Below are 6,000 nucleotides of genomic sequence, written 5' to 3' on the forward strand. Positions count from 1 at the left end.
ATTTTGATGAAAAAGATGATAAGTTGTTTAGCTCAGCAACTACTCTGCAAGGATGAACATAAGGGTAATAGCCCTTGTCTTCAGCAAATTAATTCTAATTTGTTATGTTAATTCCAAGTGCATTTGTGTGAGGAATTTTGGTTCTTTCCCCAGAGTTCAAATTTGGCCTGAGTCATTTACATTTCGGGATTACAAAATAAAATACTTCCCTTTCAGAAGGTGTCCTTGGGAAGGGTCAGGGTAGTAAACCTTTCCTGAAGGGCAATGTCCACAGAACAGATGTCACCAGTGGGGTCTAGAACAGGTTAACAGGTTTCTCTACTTCATTTGGCTTCCTTGGTCGTTGAAATACTGACTGTCCATTTCTGATGGGCAGAAGTAGGAGAAAACACAGTTTTCATGGTATGTACTGTAAGTTATCTGCCTTCCTGGTCAGTTCAGCATTTTTTATAGATGGAATTCCTGATTTTTTTCTTTTTTTCCCTTGGGACTTTATTTCAAAATAAAACCAGTTAATAAAAAGTGAACGTTGCTTTCAGTACATTGGGATCATGTATTTAAAAACCTGTGTTGTATGTTCTCTAAGCACTACATCTACTCTAGCCATCATTACAGTAGAGGCTTGACACCCCAGCACTTTCTTGTTTGGCTGGTCAGTTAACCAGATCTAAGAATCATGGATATTTATTATGGTTGCCAATCTGCCACTGAATTTCACCTTTGAGAGTCATAGGAAATTTCATTGCCCATTTTATTTATCACCCTGGAATATTGGAAAAGAATGGGTAAGCACTGTAACACTCAAGATGACATTCTCAAGGAAAATTTGTTACCTTGCAAGGTATAAATTATCTAGAACATTTCATTAGGAAGGCTTTCTTCAATACCCAGAAGTTGTACATGTTAAGGGGAGCTCATAGACTCTCCAAGTGGTAAACTGCCTCTCTCATGGGGGAGAACAGAACAATCCTTTACCATGAAGCAGATCTGATAAAAAATGTTACGTTGTCAACATTTAAATGTTCTGTGAGAATATAGCAAATTTGTAGAGATATTGTGGGGAAAAACACAATAGTTCTAGTTTGGAATGGACCGTTGAAACTTTTCGATTTGAAGCAGTATTTTGTGTTAAGATGTATGAGATTTTTAAATTGTTAACCAACATCTGTGATTTTAAAAGTCAAGATTAGACTAAAGTATTTTAATTTTATAGAAGCAGAGTATAACCCTGACACAAAATTATTTTTTCTCATACATTTTTACTTAACTGGAATAAAATAAATAAAGAAATGCTCTTTTTATGACTGTGTAAGAGGCGTAATAGGAAGAGAAATGTGAACCAGAACTGGAACATGTGAAGTCCCATTCAGCAGATGCTGAAAGCTTGCCTTGAGAAATCTCTCATTCCTGGTGCTCCCTGAGCCCTTGTTGAAAGTCGGTGGTTGTCTGAGAGTCTTCTCTTTCTGGCTCACTGGTATGTTAATATTGGTTTAGAAGGAAAACAGATTGAGAAAAAGTTGGTATTTGCTGCAAAATGGAAATTCTGGGCTTTAAAACAAAGTTTAAAACTCTCCTGACTCTTTTCCCTGTATTGGGCCAACCATCCAAGGCAATATCACATTTTATGGTGCATGTAACATTGAAATTTCTTTTTGAGTCTTTATAATCATGAAGAATTGTCTGTGTCTGTGGAGGTACTCCACAGACCATGTATGTTACTTGTATGTACAACAGACATTACTATGTTACTTGTATGACAACAAAGATAGTAAAAATCGTGTTTAGGAATAAAATTCCAGTGTCACCAAATGCATCTGGGCTTCTTTCACTGATGTCAGTGACAGATTTCTAGTCTGGTATTTACACAATACAGTATCGGGGTTATTTGCATCATTGTTGTGCCCATTTAGAGCCTGTATTATTTACTAAACAGGGCTTCACATATTACAGGGCTGGCATTCAGTCAAGTAAAACTGTAAGTTACCCATGATCAATCCCTGTGAAATCTGCCTGGTTCTTGAAGATAAACAAAGCTCAAGGAAAATTTTGGATGTCTTGGTATTTCTCTACTATCTTTTTTAAATCCATGATTGGATGCTGAGTTATGTTCTTGATAGAAGAATTATTTTGAAATATATTGAACTGTGTAGTATAATTCACAAGAAATTACAATTATCACCTGTTACTGATGACCACGAAAAATGCTCAAATCATCTATTTGAGGTTAATGTGCCTGAAATACTATTTAAATTTCTCTGGTTGGGTTGTAGAGTGATTAAGTTCTTATGATTTGGTCAAATGGATTTTTAAATTCCTCCCTCCAGTAATCAATTTACTATGGTCTGAATGCTGCCCATTTTACTATAGGGCACTGAGGTAGGAAAAGAATACTTTAACATGCCTGAGTATAGATAAAATGAAGTCTTTGGGGCCATGTGAATGTGGATTTTGGCAATATGTCCACTTGGCCCAGGATAATCTACTCCTTGGACAAGGAACAAATTCCTCAATTCCCTTGTAATTGCAATGCTCCTCTCTACCAGAGGTCAGATCCTATACATATATATATATATATATGTATGTGTATATATATATGTATATATCTTTTTACGGAAAAGGAAAGATGCCTTTCAGAGACACTAGCACATTATCAAAATTATTTAATTTTTTTTCTTGCAGTTCCTCACATCTTGTGTGGAAGCACAATGTTTTCTGTGGTACAGATACTTGAGTTCTGTGCATTATCATTATCAACATCTCTTGCATCACAGTCCCTGTATAATGTAGTCAAAATCTGTGATTTCACTTTGTTGAGCTCTGTACAAATACAGGACAAAAAGGGTTCCTGCCCCAGGAATCACAGAATCATATATTGTGGTCTTTCAGTACTTAAAGGAGACATAAAAAAGATGGAGAATGACTCTTTGTCCAATCAGATAATGACAGGACAAGGGGGAATGGTTTTAAACTAAAAGAAGGAAGATTTAGATTAGAGATTAGGAAGAAATTCTTCAATCAGAGGGTGGTGAGAAACTGGAACAGGTTGCCCAGAGAGGTTGTGGATGCCCCATCCCCGGAGTTGTTTAAAACCACATTAGATGAAGCCCTGAACAACCTGATCTAGCGAGTGGCATCCCTGCCACCCACTAAGGCAGGTGGGTAGGAACTAGATGATCTTTGTGGTCCCTTCCAACTCGAGCCGTTCTATGATTCTGTGACCTAATGGCTTGGGTTGGAAGGGACCTTAAAGACCATCTAATTCCAAATCCTCTGCCATGGGTAGGGACAAACAAACAAACAAAAAAAAAGAAGACAGTGGTAGAATTCAAGCACAAAAGACAGCAAATGAAATGGTAGTAATCTCATCACAGCTGGGACCTAGTGTTTATCAGGTTGTGTTGCCAACACAGAAGACAGCTTTAAGAAGACCTACGAAGATGAATAAGGCGGTAGCTTTACAGATGATACCAAGCCACTCCTTTGAGGCCTATCTTCAGCCTGTCTGTGTTTTGAAATGCACATCTTCCCTCTTTCTTGTATATCCTCTATGGCCTCATCATGGAAGAAAGATTAAGATGTGCACTTCAAGATCCATAAAAAAGATGAAGACTGGTCTCAGGTATTGAGTAGAGGTCAGTGTTACATTTCACTGTGCTTGTATTTGCTTATGAAATTAACTGGAGAACAAATGTAGGGAAGAGAAAAGTCAACACAGGACAAAGGCCCCCCAGTAGGACACTGGTATAGGATAAGAAGAATTTACCAAGCAGTAACCTGTAGGAATGACTAGAAAACTAGGAAGGCAAGTTGGAAAGAAGAGGATTACTGGGGCCTAAACAGAATGCAGTATTATGGAGAAGAGTATGGTTCACTGCCTCAGAGGCAGATAATAGGTCAGCGAGGATGAGAAAGCAGGCATTGTCCTGATCTCTGATAAGAGAGCAGTCATTTCAAACAGAGAAGAATAATTTCAGTGCACTGGAAGCAATGCAAATCAGCATACAAAATTATTTTTGATAGGATTATAAAATGTAGAATCTGGGTATTCACAGTTAAGAGGAAATAGTGGATAGCAACTACAGACAATATATTGCCAACTATGGGTTAACAAGAAATACTTACTAGCAGCTGTTTATGTTTATAAATTAAACGTAGCTTTCCTTCATCCACAGATCTACTTCCTGAATCTGCCATGAGTTTCAAAACCCCCTTTTGTTTATATTTCTTGGCATGTTGTTTTTGTTTGCTTGTTTGGTTGTTGTTTCTTTACCGTAACAGTTTAGAAAATGAAAAACAAAATCAACAATAACAACAAAAATGAAAGCAAAAAAACCATACAGACTATTGCTACATTTAAATGAGACACCTGTTTACTTTAATCTTAATCTGACATTAAGGCTTCTTCAATTGTTTAAAGAACCAATACCAAATTTCCTAGTCTACACTCCAATCCTTCTTTAAAAATGATATCAGCTTTTCTCTACATTTTCCTGAAAATACCAGCTGTTAAGTGTATATTTATTCTTTCCACTTCTTCTTTGTTTATTATCTTTTTTTTATTCTATTAGACATATACATTTCCCTCTTAGGACATATTTTTGGGATACTCTAACTTGAATTTGCTGTGATTTTTTGTCTTCCATGTCTTGGTAGAATATATTTATTTTAAAATTTAACTGTATCATGTGCTATTGAGTTGGGAACTTTCAAAAGAGTTGCCATTGATGCAGGTTTTGATTCATATCCTGGGAACTGCACAACACAGAATAATAAAACCCTATATTTATTTATGTATTTCAGTTTATCTAGAGCTTCCATCTGGTCAAGGTGCAGTCATCAAGGGCAACAGTTTCCCAGCAATGCAGTTAACTCTATATTGCTGCTTGAAGAGGTAAGTAAACCAACCTTCCATAACCATACTATTGCACATGGTAAATCTCTGAGAACACCACTCCATTTCCATTTCTCTTAGAACCCCCAGTCACAGCATCCTTAGCATTTTCTAGGCTGCAGGTTTGGGCCTTAAAATGTAGTATACCAACAATATTCACAAAATATATATTTTAAACTGGGCAAGTATCTGATTATGGGGAAAAATACAAAGAACATTCCCCTGCTGAGTGACTACTGTCTCATTGAAGCTAGGACTCAGCTAATAACGTTTTTATATTAAGGAAGTTATAATTTGCTAGCAGGATGTTGACAGTCATCTTTAGAATAAGACAATATGCCTTTCCCCTCCTTTCCCGGACTAATTCCCTAGTAACCTTATTGAAAATGTGCATGGGCTACAAAACTAAAGATTAACTGTCCAGGGACCTGCTTCCTGAAGCTTATTTGAAGATTAAATCAAATGGCAGGCAATATATATTTGGTAATTCAGCTTTGTTTCAGACTTTTCCAATCTAGTGGCAAGTGTAATAGAAGAATCTGACACTCAGAAGCACTAAATGGGTTTTTCTTTTTTCTTTTTTCTTTTTTTCTTTTTATTTGAAAATGCTTTGTATTTCTGTTCATATAGCAAAATTAGATTTAATGATTTATTTCCTCATGTCTGAAGATCTTGTTCTTTTATTTTTGTACATGTTGGAAAGTAATTTTAATTACAGTTAATTACAATTTTTCTCCTTTTGACAAGGTATTATTCTTTCTTATTGTTTTACTTAACAATTGCCACTACAAGAGTTTAAAGAGAAGCAATAAAATATCTACTATAGCATTACTGTGTTCATTTAAATAGGAAAAGAAACACATATATTGTTTTCTAATTCAGTGTTTAGACTGTGTATTAGTTAAACAGATTTCTATTCAGCAAATTGGATTGAGATGGATGGAGATGTTATGCTGTTTTAAAAAACTGTATTTAGAAGGCACATTCTAAGACACTGAAGTGCGATTTGTCCCAGTAGCAGACATCTGAAGAACAAGTGACATTCTTACACAAAATCTATATTGGTGATGTATTTAATTACAGAGTTGATTGAAATTGACAGCCTCAGT

General features: G+C 35.9%; 1 long non-coding RNA gene across 1 annotated transcript in view; it reads left to right on the forward strand.

Annotated features, from left to right (window-relative positions):
* Positions 1–4,873, forward strand: part of LOC121073217 — a 49,250-nt gene extending 44,377 nt beyond the window's left edge. Inside the window, exon 5 of the long non-coding RNA XR_005821569.1 lies at positions 4,801–4,873. This is a non-coding gene — a long non-coding RNA (uncharacterized LOC121073217). The remainder of the gene's footprint in view (positions 1–4,800) is intronic.
* The last annotated feature ends 1,127 nt before the right edge of the window (positions 4,874–6,000 follow it).

The sequence above is a fragment of the Cygnus olor genome, chromosome 1 (assembly GCF_009769625.2).
Source record: "Cygnus olor isolate bCygOlo1 chromosome 1, bCygOlo1.pri.v2, whole genome shotgun sequence".
Classification (NCBI taxonomy): Eukaryota; Metazoa; Chordata; class Aves; order Anseriformes; family Anatidae; genus Cygnus; species Cygnus olor.